We start from the raw sequence: 21,053 nt of genomic DNA on the forward strand, positions 1-21,053 counted from the left end.
AAACGCATCCTCTGCCAAAACACAGTTCGCATGGTAAGAAGGCACACGTGCGCTCCCATACGGCAAAAAGAGAAAGGCTCAAATTCACGCCGCTTACACTACACCCGAAAATTGATCTAGGTACAGACATACAAAAAAATCCACCCTACACCGAAACAACTTTCGCGTGCTTGGAGGACACACGCAGTATCACGGTCACGAGGGAAAGACTGCCGCATACCCAAGCATGAAAAATATCTTCAACGATCCAAAAGACTCTATACAGCAAGTTGTCTCTACATTGTAATTCACAGTACATGTCTTGGGACATGATTTGCGTGACTAGTCCCCCGTGGGGGTACAAAGCGACAATCGCCCAGATGATTCCTGAACCTCACGTGCGACGGCGTGGCCAGCATGACAGACAGCTACAGGCCCTTATCGCTCCCTCTCCCGCGGGAGTCTGAACTCCGTTAGCGCTGGTCTCTACGTGTGTCGTGCATAGCGAGCATCGCTTCCTCACGCGCATGTAGAAGCTGATAGTCAAACCTTTCGCTTACCGGAACGTAGCTGGAAATATTCAGCACCTCGCCTCTACGAAGAAGGCTCGGGGCCTAAGACCTGTCATCTCGACGACGTTCCGGACCCCTAAGTCCTTCCATTTCGACCTCCGGCTCAAAGTTTCCTTGGCTCCCTGACTGCGCCTAACAATCTTTTCTATCTAGCACCGGATCAAGCTCTCCTTGGCTATTTGACTGCGCCTCACAGTCTTCTCTCCGCTCACTGTTTTTGGCTCTTAGACTGCGCCTCGCAGTCTTTTTCTGGAGCGCCGCATCGCAGGCTACTTGGTTTCTTATTTGCGCCTTCAGTTGCAAATACAATCTCCTTCCTTTGACCCCTTACTTGCGCTTCTTCCAACCTCTACCCGCCAGTTCCGTTGCGCTTCCTCCTGCTTTCTCTGCATCTCTTAACTCGTTCTTGACCTCTAGTTCAGCCCTTTCCTTCCTCCTCTGTCTGTTTGGTTCCAGCGCTTCTACATTGCGGCACTTGCTCACTAGGTATTCTCCACCCTATATTTACCTTTCTATCGTTCAAACATCCCCATCTCTCTTTGGCTTTCCGCTAGCGCCACCTCTTTCTTTTATTGCCTTTCGGCTTCTACCGCCTCCGTCTTTCTTTGCAATTCGGCTTCCCCCGACTCCTTCTTTCTTTGCAGTTCTTTATTACGCTTCGCTCTACTCCGTGCTATACTCTGCCGGATGAATTCCAACTACTTATTTCCTTCCTGTCCGAAAACTCCTCCCGGTTCAATGAACTTGGCCATCTGCTCCCCCATGAGGAGCACGAAGTATGCAGGACAGAATTAAATAAATAAAGCGCGACCCAAGGGCTAGCTCTGCTACAAATGAGCCTCTTTTATTACAGCAACCTCGATACGTGGTGGACCGGTCCTGTTGCGGACGCCACTTATGGTCATATTCCCCTTTTGCCCGCTCACACAAACAATGAGGCGTGACGATATTTATTTACATTTGCATGGTGGCCGGTCCGCACGTGTGGACGTGTGCCGAAGCTGCTGGAGTTAATGAGAGCTCGAGCGGTGCACAATTGCGTTTTTTTTAAAATAATTTACTGCATGAGAACGGAGAGGTTACATGGGGAGAGACAATGCTAGACAAAAAATGAAAGAACGAAAAGATTCTTTAAGCGGACATCGGTTTGCACGCGCAGGCACTAAGCGGCGGGATGCCGTAGAATGGGCGAACATGCGCGCTGGGCGGCTAACGCACATGGTTAACTAGAGAAGCAACAACAACAAAACAAAAAACAAATACACAATGGGGGAATACAGAGACACACTCTCTGGGTGGCTTACATCTAAACCAACCCTAGGACACAACAAAAACAAACATAGCACCTACGAAAGCTGTCAGCGAAACAAAAAACGCTCGAGGAAGAGGCATACATGTTAACCATAGTCGTGGCTATGGATAACCCCGAGTTCGACGAAGTGAAGTCACGGCCAAGTCGAGTTGGTTCGGTGGGCAGCCGCTCACGTTTTTCGCTCCTCTGGGGACGGAGTCTGCTGGGTCTGGGGACTCGCGACGAAGACGAGGCGATATCGATCACGAAGACGAGCCTCGCTGGTTGTTCCGGCGCCGGCCTACCGACGGACTTTTGGGAAAGCCGCTCCACCCCCGGACCCTCCCCAGTGTGTTCCAAGTTGAAAATATGTTCCACAGACTGCGCCAAGCTCCCGCTTGCACTCTCTTTTGTAGACTTCGCCCGGTCGCCGGACATTCGCTCCTCCACTGCCCCATTGGTTCTTTTTTGGGTGCGAAGTACCTTAGTACCGCGCAATGTCCGTCCGTGTCCGTGCGCATAGAATTTACAATCGCAAAAATCACACAGGCACTGCCAGAATCTGAGCCTGTGTCTGGTAGACCAGACAGTCACCTTCCGCACGGTGCGGCACACAGTTGGTTGAGTGACCTTTATGAGGTCTGCCGTCACCACATGGAAAGAGCCGGCTCCGTAAAAACGTAGGGCCAGCAGCTGCTGCTGACGTTGAGGCATGGGCAGGCCACTGTTTTTGTGGCTCGCCGGCAGCGGCAGCATGCTGAGCAGCTCGAGCACGGTCACCTTCGAGAAGCGATAGCGGGCGAGGAATTGCGCGTCATCGTACACCTCCATCGGGTTTTGGCGATCGCTAATGGATGTCCGCGGTATCTTCGGAATCGCGTAGGCGTCGTTCAAAATTGTGTGCCGCAAACTGGTGACGTCAGGTGTACATGGTTATGTAATCAGTCATGGTGGATGCTGAAGTCGGAAGCGCCAGTGGCAGGACATGCCACCAGACTCTTTCACCACCCCAAATGTTGGAAACCAGCATGAATACCGTGCACCCCACTAGATGGACAAGGGTCAGGGTCCCTCTCAAGGGTAAAGGCGGCTTCCCAGACGTGAATTCCCCTTTCAAGGGCCTGCACTCCGCCAGAGATGCCTGTAACCAGTAAAGAAACTGGTGGGCGCCAGGCGGTACACGGATTATAACCCGGTACCTCTTGCATACAAAGCGAGTGCCGTTCCTTTGAGCCATTGCTCCGGTTGAAAGGTTTTAAACTGCAGGTTTCAAATGTGGCTGGAAGATGTTTTTTTTAGGCAAAATTCAGGCACAATTGTCACACCTTGTAGGGAGGGCTAGTTGGTTCATGATTCTTAAACATGTTTAACGCAAAAATAAAACACGGTACACAAGAGCAGGATTGGCCCCCCTGGTGTAGTAACGGCCACAACCTCCCATGAATACGCCAACTAAACCTCGGCCCTCAGTCCCCAGCGGCTTCGAAGCAACTGACCACGGCGGCGGTCAGACCTGTGACGCAGCAGAGGGTGCTAAGAATCCCTGGATCCGGACAGGCCACCAATGGAATCTGAACCTCGCGGCAGAAAGTTAGATGGGCAGATGAGATCAAGAAGTTTGCGGGGATAAATTGGTCACAGTGGGCACAGGACCGAGGTAATTGGCGAATAATGGGAGAGGCCTTTGCCCTGCAGTGGGCGTAGATAGGCTGGTGATGATGATGATGATGATGATGACACAAGAAGAGAGACAGGCCAGGCGTCTGTCCTGTCTCCTTTCTTGTGTACCGTGTCTTTTTTTGCCCTAAACATATATAACCATGAACCAACTAGGCCCCCAGCTAGTTTTGCTAAATTCCCAAGCCTGTCCTGTCTCCTTTCTTGTGTACCTACCGTCTTTGGTTTTCGCGCTAAACATATTTAAAATGCTCGGGAAGTTGTTCCGGCTTGCATGGGAAATCGCCTTTAGGAGTAGGGCGGTTACACAAATGAGCAATATTTTTTTGCGGATAAGTTGCTGGCACCTACACCTTGTTTCGTGGTGAAGGCTGGGAAACAAAGAACTGCGCAACTGTATTGGACCCTGGGTTCCACTCACTTGTGCTGCTTGAAAGCTAGCATGCAGTGAACACACCAATTACGCTGTTGCATTACGTCACAAATGACCCCACTGGTTACATTGTGCAGCGGCAATGTGCCTGAAAACGTTTGCTGCCAGGATAGATAGAGGTCAGTATCACTGATGGCTAATCTCAAAATAAAACACACTTATGTGTTGTATTCATGGTCGGTTATACTATGCGCAAAATTTTTTTCTGGATATACTTTGCTGACAGAAGCAGTGATAACAATAATACAATGTTGCAACATTCAAACAAAAAATAAGAAAACATGTTTAAAGAACTTACACACCATGATTTTCAATTTATTTTGCTACGTTGATTGAACGTGAACGTGATCTGTCTGCGAAAGAACACCCTCAAAAGCCTGTTGCCAGCTGATCGCACAACCTGCAACTGCACATCAATGGCAAACCATGCAATTACCTCATTCATTGAATACACGTGCACTATGGTATCATTTTTTTGCCTTGTGGACACTGTTGGAACAGCCTGTAGCACATACAATAGTGCTTATCAGTAGTCCAGATTTGCAAAAGCAAGATTCATGCGAAACAACATGCTCGTGTCCAGCAAAGTTCTCCTTGCCTGCCGTGTGGTGTGTTGGCTGGAGTGTCAGTCGTCTCAACCAGTGGGCTACGATAGTCAGTTAGTACCGGAGAGTCAAACGGCTTACTCCCTCGCCTGTAACGGTGCTGAGTACCCTAGAGCCGACCAATGTACGTCCGCGTCCATCCGTGCGCCCACCACCATCAAGAGAAAATCAAGCAAAATTCGATTTGAGCCGCGAGTTCTAGATTCATTTACTCGCGACTCAGATCGACTGACGGCCGGGGCGCAAGTAGGATGCCACTCGGGGCGCAACTTCGATGTTATTTTGTGTCCCTGTACTCCGCACCCTCGCCATCATCCACGGACTGGAGGTGATGTCATTTTTTTCCTGGGCCCTCGCCACCATGCCACCATGCCACATATGCAGGGGTGGGGCTCCTCTCCAAGATTGTGGCGCCGTCTTCCCGGAATCACGCGCATGGGCGGCGCTGGGCCTACCTGTTCCTTTCGGCGCACTGACGTTCCCTCCCGAGAAATCGAGACAGCCGCGAACGAGCCGAACTGTCGCAACCCCGCCACGTGTCGCCTTCAGAGCAGTGCCGAGGAAAGAAAAGAAAGACACAAAGCAGACGGGGTGCCTCAGGGGTGGAGGCGGCCCTAAAAATGGCCTTCAGCTGCCCATGAATCCGCGATATCGGCCTCTTGAATGAAAACATTACACCATCTTCCCGTGGGGAACCCTGATGAGGATGCGAAGCATCATGTGGGTTCCGTGTGGTTTTATTGTGTTGCCGTTATGTTGAGTGATCTGGTGTTTAGTAGCGCCAGAGGGAATTCCGCGTCCTGGTCCACACCGGTGGCAAAGGCACGCAAGTACTGTTGTGGTACGGTATTGGGCGGTAATTGTCGAGGCACCGAAACTCGTCCATCATGTTCTTGTCGATGTTGTCGTCTCTGTGGTAGAATCGGTAGTCTCCGTGAGCGCTGGTGAGCGAAAGGTTGTTGACGATGGTGCACCGGCTTTGAGCAACGTACACGCCCTCCTCTTCGCAGCCTTGTCTTCTTGTCCTTCTTCTTCAGCGGTTCCCCTGCGGGAAGATGACGACGGTGGGTGAACGCGAAGCTATCTCGTGATGGATTCTTTGATTGGCCAATCCCTAGGGGGATCCTGCCGCAATCAACATCAGAGGCGCTGCGGACGTGGCGAGAGCAACGTACACGCCCTCCTCTTCGCAGCTTCGTTTCTTCTCATTTTTTTTTCTTCAGCGGTTCCGCTACGGGAAGATGACGACGGTGGTTGAACGGGAAGCTATCTCGTGATGCATTATTTGGTTGGCCAATCCCCAGGGGCATCCTGCCACAATCATAATCAGAGGCGCGCGGACGGGGCACGGACGCGTGACATCCCCCCGAGCAAGAGATGCTTTGCATCTAAAAATTGAGGCCTTGCCGGACGTTTGTGCTAGCGGTAAAGGCCTCATGACGGCAGCCAGTCTGCTGTGTCCAGCCGATGGTTCGGTAGTAATACTTTTTGTGTTGCGCTTTAGACTGTTTGCTGATTGTACAAATACAAAACACTTCCATTTTTAATTTGCCTGACGTAACATACTGACGGTATGTGGCAATATAAGTGCACAAACGTATGTTCTGAGTCGTCTAGCAAGGTTTCTTTGTTGCGTCTGACCGCCGCGGAAAAGGAAACGGACAGAAAAAAAGCGAAGGCTGTAAAAGACTTCAATCAATCTTCTCTTTTCATTTTTATCGGAAAACCCATGGGATATTACTTTCCTCGGTTGGGATCTTTCATAGGGCACAGCACACATTTTATGCCGTGGATATCCTGCAGAAGCATTTAGCACCCCGAAAAGCTTTGTAGTTGCCAAATTCGCTTCGCTGCGGATGAAAATTTGACAGTAAAAGAAGACGCAAATATGTAGACACGAGGGAGAAGGAAATTGTGGTACAGCTACAAGTTCAACGAATATTCGAAAATGCCGGCTTGAATACCAACGCAGAGTCTTTCAGAGATATGAAAATTTCCAACCCCCAGTTACTCTGCAACACAGACTTAGTGCTTGAAATCGTCACAGCCATTAAAGGGGGAGCATCGTGTATCACACTTTGACGCAGAAAGACGCTAAATATGGAGGTGAGATGACAAAGGCTGTTGTCCTAGAACTTTTGGGAATATTTTGGTGTGTCAAAGTTGTCCTGAATGTTACTCAGCGCACCTTGTTTGAAGGGTAGCACACTTCAGCTATTGACGCAGCTATCGATAGCTGTATTTTTAGAGGGTCCGAATCATTCTGGGAAGAGGCAGCTGCTAGCTTCCTCTCATGAACGCACATTTTGGAACCACTTGCTCCGTTGAAACCCCACGTGACTGATTGTAGCTATATGGCTGCAAACCTTCATTCTAAAAATAACAAAGCATCGTTGAAAAAATTTAGCCAAGCGTTTATTTTTATTTTCTTCAAAGCATGGTTGGCGTTTCTGGTGGAACTTCAAGGCAAAAACCCACCGCAATGTTTTTTATTCTGTGGTGACATGTCTTGCTTGAGCTCGTTTTTTATGGCCTCCTACAAATGTTGTAGTTATTGTACAGTAGACGTTCGCTGTTTGAGAATGCAACAGTAAAAGGTTATGCCATTTTTTTTAATGCGCCCGCGCTCACTGGTGGAGCGGCGGCCCGTTAAGTACGCAGGCGCCGGAAAAATCCCGCCCGCCAATTGTTTACAGGCACGTGTAGAGGTCCTGTCTGGTGGGTGTACCTTCTTATGGGGTTTTAACAGGTGTAAAAACTAAAATAAAAGACGTCTGATTTTCGGCATTCTCATCTCGCAGGACAGGCGCCAAATGCAGTTTCTTTTTTCCCACAGTAATGCCTTTAACCTACCTGAGACATCAAGATTCTTTGAAACTTGCCTACGACTCAGAGGACAACGATATATATAGTTATGTGTGGAGTATTTCTAACCTAACTACAGTTAGTAAAAGGCTCGATTGAGAACGACCAAGGCGAAACATCACAACTGCTAAAGTTCCGTTTCATATTTGTGTGCGCTGGTCAGGCTGTTGCTTGCTTGAAGCCCATTCCCTTCCACGTCCTCGCTGGGCAATAATGCTGTAGTAGTGCTTGGGTACTCGGATAGAATAGCCAGGATATTAGGTACTTGCTATTCCTATGTAGGCGAAATGCGAGAAATTTCATACTAAATCTGTGAATATTGCAGAACACGTTTTCCAGTTGATCGTGTTTCAAGAGTGAATTTATAGGAGCACAGAGAAAATGGTGTATTGCCGCATTGATACAAAAGTGCATCATGAGTGTTAACTTCTGCACATAAAGCTTCCTTCATCTTTTGTGGCTTCACGTTTTGTTGACATTTTCACCTTCCTAATGCATTATGAAATACATAAAGGAATGCACTCGTTCAAGCATGTCAATTCAAATTTAGAATCCTGTTCATGAGGGGCATACGCAAAAAGCCGAGAAGGCAGTGTACTGCTTTCCTGAAATTTTATGTGCGATTGGGTAGAGGAAAAGACGATGCTATTTTCTTCACGTATGAGTAACGAACTACTGATAATTTTTCTGCCCCATGTGAAGCCCCAAGTTTAGACCGAGCCATTCCTTCACAGATAACACCAACCTCCGGCAGGGAAAACAACAAAAGGAACAATCCAAGGTTATGTGCTCCCCGATATTCCTTAATTTTGAATTAAAATTTGTTTTTTTTCTATTGCCCGTGTGTCGTGATATTCTTCTTCCGCAGTTTTTGGTTGTCTTTTGTAATTTTCTCTGATAAGGGCGAAGAAGGGCGTGGGTCCCAGCCTTCTCTCAAATGTAGTTTGAAGTACTGAACTGTTTCTTCGCACTGACTGATTAATAGAAACAGCTAGAATTTTGCGTAAACGTGGAAGAGGGAAATAAAGAACATGTGCTGTGTCGCCCTGTCTGAACCATTGGTGTGCATTTCCTAATTATTGCAAAGTTGGAATTGTTTTGCCGGAAATAATAATCTTCATCCACAATCACATAACTATTTGGTCCAATATAGATGTCTGGTTTAGGTGGAAGGCATCACTGTGGAGGCAAAAAGAAACAGCTTGCTCCCTTGATCCGGAGCCCGCTCTACTAAATGGCGGGCCCTAGATCAAATACCTTAAAAATGACTTTGAACAGCTGGAAACACGATGTGAACAAAACAGAAAATAAGCTTTAGAAAGCAACCAGGGGACGCTATGGGGAGTACATTACGGCTTGGAGCCACATGTTTGATGCTATGGGTGTTTGTGCGGAAAACCTACCTGACTCACCTAGCCATCAGAGTAAGTTGGTATGCAGCACTAAGTAAGTCCATATGCAGGAAGACCGGTAGGATGGGATACAAAACTCCCGAAGCCCGGGGGAAAGTATTACGCGCAGGTGTAAATTTGAAAGAAGCTGAAATGCATGTGTCGCGTCGTTGTGGTCGTATTTGACCCTCTGCCCACTGTATTTGCTACCCTTTCTCCTTCGTTGCAAAGGCTTGCACTCCAAACGTTATACATGATCCAATTTAAAGCAGAAAACACCGTGAAAGTTCCGGCTGTTTGAACAAGATTGTTTGTTCAGGAAGGTTTGCATTCAGCAGTATGTCTACAAACGACACTATCGATAAAAATTCAAATTACTGCCTATTTTTAACTGGAAAGTCTGTTTAGAATAAAAATAATAAACGTTAGTACAGTTTAAATACGTAAGAACGCTCCGGCAACTGTTTTTCTATCTCTTGACTTGCGGAATTGCATGTCGTAGAGCAGAAAATTGCGTATTGCGAAAACACCACTTCGACGCTTTTGGAAAAAGACCAAAGTACATCAAGTTAGAGCATGGGACAGAAAGTGTTTATGAACACATATCCAATGAAAGAAGAACAGGATTGCGCATGCAGTGAGCCGTATTTTGTAGACATCTTCTGGGATGATCTTCCAGAGTGTATGTGAACTCGTCTGACAGCCAGCCAACAAACCAACTACCTGTTTTGCCAACGTCACCCCGTTTGCCGAAGGAGGAGCATTAAGGAAAAGCTTCGCAACAATTGTTCTTACATGTTATCCGTCCACCTTTCTTCGGATGGCAAAGTTGAACTAGGTTGTGTGGCAATTCAGGAAAAGTCAGGGCGAAAGGATGGTTTATTAGGCGCTGAATTCCTATTGAAATTTATTTTCTTTCATTTCAGCGATTTTACCTTCTGCTATGCTGTGACAGTAAAATTTTTTAATTCAACTGGGAAACAAGCGAATTTGTCTGACCACGTTGTATTACTAGCCGGAGGTGTTTTGTTTCGGTAAACAATTATTCACCGTTGCTCTTTAGGGAGATGGCACTTAATACAGTCCTGTGAAGCGTCAAATCTTTATCCGTCATGGCTTCTCAGAAACTTCCGCTTTCATGACCCCGGCGTCCGTTGTTGTCTTGCCTTAATTACGTTCGCCAACAAACTGTGGCGACGTGAACAGCTGACGTGGCCGCTGCCTGTTTAGATCATTCCAATCCGGCTTGCTCAAGGTGTTGGTCCCTTTCTCCAATGACTGCGGGTTCTTGCTCGATTGAGAGGTATCTATTCCTCTTGGAGCTTGCTAGTCGTCGCTCTAGACACTTTTGTTTGTATGCTCTGTTAGCTTTTAAAGCCTACCTTTATAACTCTACCAGCCAACGGTTCTTTCGTGGTGTGCGGGGCAATAAACTCCCAACGCGGGGGAGGCAACGGCGGGGAGGGGGGTGGACGGAAGGTTTCACTCGCGAGCATACTGTAGATGGCGCGGCGAATTTACCGAGCGTTCCCCGCGCGGAGCTGCCTGCTAGCCGGCGGGCGCTTCGGCGGTACGGCTTTGTCGTCTGGTTTAGCGGCAGGTGTTTTGGGCCTGTTTTGGCGCAGCTTCGCGTCCATTGCGATCTAAGTTCGCAAGGCTTGATTGACTTGTTCGACAACACCTCCTGGGTAATCCTGACCCGACGGAATTAAGTGGTTGTAAGGCAAATATACGATAAGGATTGGTGTAAAGGGCGGGAAACAAAATGCAGAGACCACATACAGACATATGACCGCTAAGAAACGCTACCTTTCGCTCACTGCTTGCCAAAAACGAGACTCCGTCTTCTATTTTGGCGAATGCCAATTCGTTTACGTTTCATCTAGCATTACAACAGGCAAAAGGAAAATAAATAGCGACTATAAAATTTCCCTCAGCTTTCTCGCAATTCTCAAACTTACTAAACTAACTAGATTAAATCGATATAAATGGGAATCACTAAGCTCACGTGCCCAATTATTGCGTTGTCTGCGCTTGTGACGCGCGGTGGTGTAGCCCCATGGTAGCAGATCAGGATGTCTAGGTTCCGCTGTCTTGCCCTTCGAAAGACGCTCCTCTACGATTTCTTTCTTCCGTTTTACGGAGGGGCTACAGCGGTGGTGTCCGCCGCTCTAGCCCGCCATGGTCGACGCTGCTGCTGCGTTCGGGACGCTGCCCCCCGAATTGCATGTAACGGCTGGCAGAATCTGGTTTCACTCTTTTAAGAGCCACGTGTGTGAATTTAAGTAACGTCGTATTCGCATTTGTGGGGGGGTCGTTTAAAGTTTTGCTTTACAATCACCTTCACCGCGTGGATTCAAGGAATTTTTTTGTCTCCTGTGAATCATCACTGCTTGTGGTAATGATGTGCTTGTTGACTGTGACTTAGAGCGTCTACAGCTCTTCGGCAGTAGATATCTCTGGATAACTGTGCGACGGCGTTACCGCATGGCCATCACCTTATTTTAAGAATTTCGTCATCGACAGAGAAACCTTTGTGGCGCAGTGGCCAGACAGAAAGAGACGAGATTAGTTTGCTCGCTTTATCAAAGCTTTTGGAGAACGCAGGTTTCACGGCCGGTGGCTCAGCAGCGGCGCAGTCTGTATACGACACGCAGCCTCTGCTGTTTCTCAGAGAGGTCCCGGAGCTCCCTGACTGGTAGACAACAGGGAACCCAGCCGCCGGAGCTTGAGCGTGCCTCCGACGGCAACCGTTTGTGGGGTCTGCCCTTCACGTTAAAAATCCTAGCCAGGGTAGGATACAGCATGAGTATGGGGGCTCGGGGTCGGCGGTGTCGCCAATCTCGTCATCGCGATTACTCAATGTGCCGTGTGCGGAGAAGCAATCGGTATACAACTCCCGGATATGCTCGAGAAAGAGTATTGTCTATCGATTATGAGAGCGTCACGTACACCTGTTACGCGGTCGTATTGAGAGAATATACAAGAAAACAAATAATTACAGGTTGACCGGTGGATCTTTATGCGTGAGCACATCGCCTGTTTCAGTCGTGAACTCTGAGTTCGGCAGGGCACGCACGCCTCGCAGAGGCTTTAGTATTTCTCAACACAGCGTTTCCCACCTTCTTTCGTACTACTTACGAAGGTTCCTTGAGATGTAAACATTTCAGTGGCTGCGATTGCTGACGTTGGAGCGGCATCAGCTGCCGTCCTATTTTTAATGTTCTTTTATATCTGTATTTTGTGTCGGCATTCTCATTCCTTGCACATTTTTACCCGTATACTGACCACACACTAAATTTCACGACGCGTAGTTGCAGTGACGGAAGTCACCGTAACCATTCAGACGGGCAGGTACGTCAGGAACATAGGTACAAAAAGGGCTACGAACGAACATTTTTCGCCGATCTTTTGCTCACGCAATGTTTACACCCGTAGTCTTGAAGTCCACATCAATCGGCCGTGCCGAACAAGCCTCAAGAACATACGCTAACGTTGCCGTAAAGAACACACTCACTGTGATCACTACGTCTCAGCAGTCTGCAGATATCATGTCCCTGAAACCAGCCTGAACATTTCCGATGTTTAGGATTAGGGTGCGCGGACACTAACACCTCGAGGTGCATTTCATAGCTGGCGCCGATGCCTGCGCTAATGTAATGAAGTAAAATCAGAAGATCTTTTTTTATGAAAGAAACATGGGTATACAAAATAGGTGAAAAATCATTGCATTTATAGCCGACGTTTCTAGTTATGAATCCACAGCAAAATGTTGTTAAAACGATTTGAAACAAAATAATTAGATGGGTGACATCCAATGTGCGCAAAAAACCCCTTAGAAAGCTTTTTAAACCCCTTCGACCTGGAGACGTCACTGCAACGGCACCACATACTAGTCCTATTAGTGCGCAGAACTGGAAACGAAAACTGCTAATGTTCTAAGGTGACTGGTGCAGTAAACATCGCCGTTATAGCGTTTTAGCCAATCTGGACGTTACAAGGAACAAAAAGCTCGACTGAATACACACTTACGACGTTCGGGCTAAAAAACAGAAGTTTTAGTCTTCTTCCTAAGCCTTTAAATCTATAAAAATATGTACGAAGAAACACATTTTTTGGTTGCACGCTCATGTGGTCTCAAAATGTAGGGAAACGTGCAAAAACTTCTCCTGCTCAAAGTAGCATTTTTGATTAGCAGATTTCTTAGTAAATTTTCCCATTATAAAATTAGTTCATACCTACACTACCCCTCTGTTCTTGATTGTGGGTTGATGGGAGCGTTGCGTTTTACTAGAACAGGCAGAAAGCATTTTTTACTTGAAAATATTCAGGGCTAAAGAGGGTAAATTAAGAATTTCTCGTAAATTAATAGCATTGGCCTTTTGTATTATTTGCATGAAATGTTACTCAATACTTTGATTTAAAAGGGAGAAATAATGCCGAAACCTATTTTTATGTCGTTGTGGTATATTTAGGCCCCATTAAGTGCATCTTAAGACTTAACGTAGATGTCATCTGCAATAATTTTTCTGATTTGATTGTGAAGATTTCTACGACTGACTTCGACACCCTGAATTTTTTCCGTTTGATGTGGGATAGTTGAACCACCGATGTTTGGTTCTTATGCGTTATAGTTTGCAAAAAAATGAGAGCATGTGTTACGTTTAGATGAACGTATAGGCAGCAAGAAAAGGATACTACGGTGCGGCAACATTTCAGGTACCGGTATTATTTGCAAGAGAGGTTTCAAAATGCAATTCCTCACAGTATAAAAGCACAACCCCGGAGCTCTCTTTGGGAACACTGAAAGGAGGTAATCTACCTCAGGTTGTCTAAGGATCCGATGGTCAACGTTTCAGGCTCCTCTGTTCGGCCTAATCTTCTTCGCGGTTGTTCATCGGTAATGTGGGATCTGGGGTACGCCATGCTACGACATGTTAACACCACCTCGGCAAGCCCTATGAGTGGAAAATGGCATTTCTTCACAATTTGCGAGTGTAACAAGTCAGTTATTTATTTCTACGTGCGTTTACGTTCTTCAGCGTTTTTTGCGTATTGCATAACACCTGACCGTAGTTTCTCGTTAGTAAACATTCCCACTAAACGTAATCTTGTTTCTGTCGTAGTAATATTCCCCCTATTAGTGGGCCACTCATTGTACCTCTCAAAAAAGAAAATAGCACAAGACCGCATGCTTCGTATCAATGACGCACATTTAACTAAAATAGTGGGATTGGTTTACGGCACAATGAAGTAACAGTGACCAAACATCACGAAAAACCCATGATTTCTAAATCAGTATCAAACTCAGTTTCTATATTGTGGGATAAGGACACTAAAGATTATGCTACAGGGGACTTGTCATTGACTTTTTTATTTAAAGTCAAGCTTTTACCGTAAACTGGTATTTATGCTTTCCATAACCACAAGTTCCATCGGCACATTTTCCAAGTACAAAAAAATTCAGTGAATATCTTGGAAATCTTGTGATACGCTGATTCTCCATCTGCAAAGTAAGAATAAGTTCCTGTAGTGTTGAGTTAGCGATTGGCATGGAAACAAGGAGAAAAAATCATGTACAGTGATTATCCACATCATCATTAAAAGCCTATTATGGCGTACTGCTGGACGAAGGATGCTCCCACTCACTTACAAATACATCTGCCTGCGCTGCTCAAGCTCATTTTTTTCCTTCAATTTTTTAAAATATCGTCCTTCTACCGCATTAATTCCCTTCAGACTCCTCTAGACCCATCTCGGTAGCCACTGGTATTACCCCTTGGTCCCCTCTTGTCATTTCTAACACAACATAGCCAGCCCAAGTCTATTTATTTTTGAAGAATTTGCACTGTTGTATCTTTTACTCAAGTTCACAGCCTGAACCAGAAAACTAAGTTTCTTTCCCTTAACTTTACTCCAATCATACCTTGCTCTAAGTCCTATTCAGCAGACCTAAGTTTCGGTTCAAGTTAATAAATGAGGCGCGAAGTTTACGCTCATATGTCTTCACTGGCAGTAAGCCTTGTTTGCCTATAAATCTTTTTAGTGATCCAGTTAGCTTGCATTTTTTTATTTGGGAGTGCATGCCAAGTGCACCCCACACCATACTTATTGTGCGCGAGATTTCCTTCGCATAGTCGAAACCAACACTGGGAGACTGTCTCAGGTAAGCATAGATATTTTACTTCAGCCTTTCGTTCACTATGCTGAGGAGGGCACAGTCGATGTTCATTATCATCATAATCATCAATATCATAATCATTCGCGCTGTGGCCACGGCAGGACAAAGGATTCTGCTGAACATCTCCAGCAACGTCTCTCGAGTGCTAGGTGAGTCCATGTTTCGTAGCAAAATGTTTCGTAGTTCATCTCCACATCGAGTAGTTGGCCGCACCCTATTTCAGTTGTGGTCTACTAAGAGCCACTCTAATAAACGGATGAACCACCTGTTATCTTTCTTGTTCATTACGCGGCCCGCACTTGCCCATTTTCTTCGCTTCATTTTAACTACGACGTCTTCCATTTGAATCGTTCCCCTAAACCCCGCAGCTATTTTCTTATGCCTCTGTGTGATCCCTAGTATGCTTCCCTCCTCAGCCCGTTGGACCGACCTGAGTTTCCTTTGATGTCCTTTAGTGGCACCCAAAGTTTGTGCTCCGTATGACATTGCTTGAAGAACGCATTTGGTAAATGCCTGCTTTTTGAGTGACAGAGGAAGTTTGTTAGGATACAAGAGTTTCTACGAAAAGCAGCTAACCACATGCGCATTCTGCTGGTATTTTTCTTTTTATGGTTGCAATCAGCTGCTCTTATTCGCCCAAATAGACAGTAATCGCTTACTATTTTAATAGCAAACTACCTACCATAAATTCTGTACATTACTATATATTATTCATATTTACTCTAACCACACGCCCAACATATATGGTTCTAGGTCTTCAATCATTTTTGCAGCTGTTCAGGCGGCTCATTGAGCAATAATATGTGGTCGACAGACCATAAATTACTGAACTGTTCCCCATTCCTGTATATATATATGGTGTTACAGTAAAGCGTCTTGCCTCTCTTCCACACATGCTGTTCAAAAATTCGGCGAATTAGAATTTATCTGTCATGCCCCTTCTCTGATCAGAAACATTGCGCTCCTAATGAAACATTATATTGCTCGTAAATCCTTGATATATGTTGCTAGGAGACTTACGTTGGTGTTCTATATTGTCTGACCGTTCATTTCTTCCAGAACGTATGCGGTGTCTACTCAGGCAAACACTGCTTCATAGTGTAGAAATGCCATGCAAAAAGGTTTGTTATACTCTGCGGGTTCTTTTGTTTCTAGATTAGAGAAATACATCTGCTCCATTGTAAACCCTGCCTTTTCAGTGGGTGTCGGTTCGAAAGTGTGTCGTATTACTTAAAACTTTATCAAATATTTATTGTTGAAAGTTTGGAAAAGCATGAAGTTTGCATGACTGTCCTAGTAATCTTGGTGACGAGCCCACCGCGCATGCTTTGTTGTTAATTCAAAAGTCCGTTGATTCCTGCTGAATCTGCACTGCCGTGGATAACTGCCTACGATTTATTAAAGCTCAAGAAATAGGAACAAAGCTCGGGCGTCGGAGAGAGCAGTGTTGTTGTTGAACACGTTTATTTTACATTTTGAAGCCAATTTAAGGCTGCTGTGAAAAAAAAACAGGTAAATGTTTTGTCGTTTGATCACTGGCTTCGGTCGTGACGGGCTATGGTTGTGGCAGTGTGTCTGAGCCGGGAACCGGTGGCAGGAACTTCTGTATCATTTATAATCTGGTTGAACGACCACCAAAGTTCGTTGGCGACCGCTGCAGTGGTACACGGGGGTGGCGCAGCCCAGCTTTGAAGGGAGTTCGGCCTTATCTCACTCGGGAGTGAGGCCAGGGCCCGAGATCTAGGATCCGAGTACAGCGGGCAGAGCCACAGGAGGTGTTCCAGGTCAGCCCGGGTTTCACGTTGGCTGCACATTTCATTGTTGGGCTGGTCGAGTGGACGGCTGCTTACCTTGCTTCGGAAGCGCTGCAAAAGGTAGGGGGTAAGGAGGGTGCCAGTCTGTACCCGCCGGAGCGTAACTTGCTGCCAGCGGGTAGTAGCCTTGCGAGGAAGTGGGGGAATATTAAGTGGATTGCCCGCGCTGCGTAGAAAGTTGCATCGGTGCTGCTTGGCAAAAAATACCGTATTTCGGGATCTAGCCGCTGATTGTGCGTCTCAACGTAATTGGCTAACCGGCTGGAAAATTGCTCGGGTGGTTTCGGCTGCGCGGATAGAAGTCATGCGCGCGCTTGTCGGTGGGCCCGGTTGTTTCCTGGTGTTCCGGAGTGTCCTGGGATCCACTGTACATAAAAGTCATGTCCCAGAGCACAGAGGTAGCTAACGTGGAGACGAAGTTTCTTGACAACGACGGTAGTAGTGCGAGTGTTGTGGCAGGCACAATTGGCTTCCTGCGAGACCGTGTAGACTCGGTAGTGATGGGAGCAATGTTCCCCCGTTTGGTGTTGAGCCAAACTGACGTGCTGTGAGACGAAGGAATCGCTGATGCAGTGGTGACGTTGCGACTAACACATATTTTATTCTAGCAAAATATGATGATGACTAGAACTGGAACGTGCATGTGGTGACTTCTTCTTCACTTCTTCTTCTTCACTTCTTCTTCTTGGTTTTCTACATCGTCCCGCCCGCGAGATTCAATTGTAGCATCCCTCCATGGAGTACAAAAGCTGTACCGGTCTCCTGATTAACTGTCGGTCAGGTGTCTTCTGCAAACATGCCCTTACTAGGCCGTCTCTGCCTGGAAATATCTCCTTAAATTTTCACAGCTTCCAATGGGCTCGGTGTGGCTTGTCCCTTAGTAAAACTATGTCCCCTTCCTTAATCGTTGTGTTGGTTGACGACTTCAAGCTTGCGCTTCTTAATTCTGCTAGGTATTCCTGCTGCCATCTTTCCCACTACCCTGCTGTTCTCTCCCGGCAGTTGTTCCATAAAGCTCCTAGGCGTGTTTCGGCGGCTGTGGGGTCTTGCTGAAGTCTCTGTCTACCGCCTATGGCGTCGGCCGGGGTAATTGGCAGTGGTTCGTTTGGGTCGTCGTATACATGTGTGAGCGGTCTGTTGTTGCGTACCCCTTCAGCTTCCAAAACGATTGTCCGGAGTTGTTCTTCTGTCATAAGCCGTCTTCCAATGGTCTTTCTGATGGCTGACTTAAAACTTATCAATCTTTCATAAAACCCGCCCCACCAGGGTGCTAACTCGGCTATGTACTTCCACTTGATCTGAAGATTCGCTGTGAATAGACGCACTGTATCGTCCTCCATCCTGAGTATTTTATTGATTTCTTTTTCCGACCTTTTAAATGATCTGGCATTATCGCTGTAGATGGTCTTGCACATGCCCTTTCTGGCCACGAATCTCCTAAAAGCGTATATAAAGCACTCAGAGGATGTGCTCTTCATCAGCTCAAGATGTACCGCTCGCGTCACCGCACACATGAAAATGACAATGTCCATATTTTGCTCAGTGTGTCGTCTTTCCCCTCTAGCGTACAGTGGCCCAATGAAATCGACTCCTATGACTTCGAAAGGACTTGATTGGGTGATTCTGTCAGCTGGCAATGGCGCCATTTCCTGAGTCATCGGTCGAGCGTTAAATCTCCTGCATGTAATGCATCTCCTAAGGATCATTCGGACTAACTGTCGGCCTTGAACTACCCAAAACGTGGTTCGTAATCTGGTCAACGTTACGCAGACGCCGCCGTGCATTGTCTGATGATGCACATGTCGTACCGAAAGCTCAGAAAGCTTACGGTTTTTCGGCAGTACGATTGGGTGTTTCTCGTCGAAACTCATGTTGCTTCGCTCCAGCCGTCCTTTCACTCTGATTATACCTTCAGGGTCCGTGAAAATTCCGATGCCATGTAATTGGGATGCGCCTTTCCTTTGCGTCACAACGTTCCTGACCGTCTCGCCTGGACATTTAAGTTCTTTTTGCTGCTGCCTGATGAGGAAAAAGTCCGCTTTATTGAGCTCTTCTGCTGTTATAGGACCTGATGTTTTATTCTTTCGTAGTCTCCCAGCATACCGTAGCACCCATGCGGCGATCTTTAGTGCCTTAGTATAAAATCTGAACCTGCTCACGTCAATAACTTTTTCTTGATTATCGTACGGCATAAGCCGACCTCCTTTTCTTCCATATTGTTTATCTGTGCTTGATATCCCGGTCTCTCACAAAATCCGATTAGCCAAACTGGACCTTTCCACTAGGCTTCTGACGCAAGCAGTTGTTTCACTTTTATCCCTCTCGTCGTCAGGTAGGCACGGTTTTCCTCACTTCTTACAGAGCCCCATTCGTTTGGACGTGATTTCCTTTTGATTTCATTTACTCGATTTTGAACGAAAATGTCCTTGATTTTGCTTCATTTGAACCAGCAAAGCACTATTTCTGAGTCTGTCCAGAACTTGGCGTCTTTGTTTTTTCCGACAAAGTTGTCCACGATGTATTTGGCTAACCGTGCTGCGACCGTGGCTGCCAGAAGATCTACTCTTGCGAGTGTTTCGTCCTTAAGCGGTGCAACTCTTCCTTTACTCATTAGAAGCTGGGTGTTCTGGTTTCCATCACTGTATGTGGTCACAAGATATGCCGCTGCTCCGTATAGTCTTGGGCTTGCATCTGAAAATACGTGCAGAGTCGATAACTCTTCTGCTTTTCCAAAGGAGTGTGAGCATCCTGGTAACGAAAACCTGTCCAGCACCTCCGGCTCTGAAATCTACTCCATGCAAGCTGTTCGATATCCATCGGGTAAAAGATCATCCCAGGTGAATGACTCTTTCCAAAACATTCTGTAATTGCAGCTTTGATCGTACGGAAAAGGGTGTCAATAGTCCTAGGGGATCGTAGAATCTGACAATGGCTTTTAAAAGTTGACGCTTTTTTATCTCTGCGACATCCATCTGCGAACGCCAGGCCGTGCTAGGAAAGGTAATTTGGTCCTCTATGAAATTCCACTTCATCCCCAGCACTTTAGTTTTTCCTTCTTGTCTCAGTCGCCGGTCTAGGTCTTCCCCTTCCTTGTCAAAGACACTTCGTAGGGTTGGATCGCTAGATGTACACTTCCTTAAATTCATTCCGGCTGCAGAAAATATACTTCGTGCCTCGTTGTACATGGTTCCTGCTGTTGACTTATCTTCAGCCCCTAGCATCACATCATCGACGTAAATTCCTTTTTTTAGTTAACCCACTGTGTTTGGGAACTTTTCTCTTACTGCATCTAGATGATGAATCGTTGCAGCTAACAGAAAACTACTGGGCTTCGTGCCGAATGTAACTCTCTTCATCCTCCAGGTCTCCGCTGTCGGGAGCTCTGAGTCTTTGTTCGGTAGTTCTTTCCACCCCAACAAACGAAGTGCGTCCCGATCGTCTTCGTGGATGGCTATTTGAAGAAAAGCTTTCTCCACGTCTGTAGCCATCACTATTTTGTGTTGCTTGAAATTCATCAATAGGGATGCGATGTCAGGGTTAAGGTTTGGTACAGTCTCTAAGTTGTCATTCAACGACCGACCTGCCATGCGACTCGTAGATGCATCAAACACGATTGGAATCTTGGTTGTCGCTCGGTCCTCTTTAATCACAGCCTGATGTGGCATGTAGTAGACGAAGTTTTTCCTTTTTTTGTCTTCTTCCGTGCTCACTTTCTCAGCTATACCTGATTCTATATACTCTCGTATTGCCTTATCGTATGCTTGAAGATTTTTCGGGTCCTTAAGTAATTTTTGGTTACCTGTAAAAGTCTCTTTTCGGCGACCAACTTGTTTTCGTCCAATGTGACGTGTTCCTTCCAAGGAAGCCTGACTTCGTAACGTCCGTTTTGGAAATCCATAGTGTCTTTGATGTACGTATTTACTCCATTGTTGTTTGTTGTCTTTGTGTGAGCTATGTTGTCACTGATGCCTATTGATTCTAGCTCCCAAAACCTTTTTACTTCTTCGTTTATGTCTTCATTCGTTGTGGTTACCTTCAGCACTATCACTGTTGACGAATTCATTGGTTGGGCTCGAAATTGTGTTGCCCCATGTAACGTCCACCCTAAAATCGTTTCTGCGGCCATTACTTTGTCTTGAAGCCGTTTTGTTCGTACGTAACGATCGCCCAATAAAAATCCACTCAGACGAGCAACGACGTTGTTAATGGGGCCCTTGTCTTGTGATAATGCGTCAGGTCATGAGC

The sequence above is a fragment of the Haemaphysalis longicornis genome, unplaced genomic scaffold (genome assembly GCF_048455015.1).
Source record: "Haemaphysalis longicornis isolate Haplotype H1 unplaced genomic scaffold, Haemaphysalis longicornis Haplotype H1 scaffold_16, whole genome shotgun sequence".
Lineage (NCBI taxonomy): Eukaryota > Metazoa > Arthropoda > Arachnida > Ixodida > Ixodidae > Haemaphysalis > Haemaphysalis longicornis.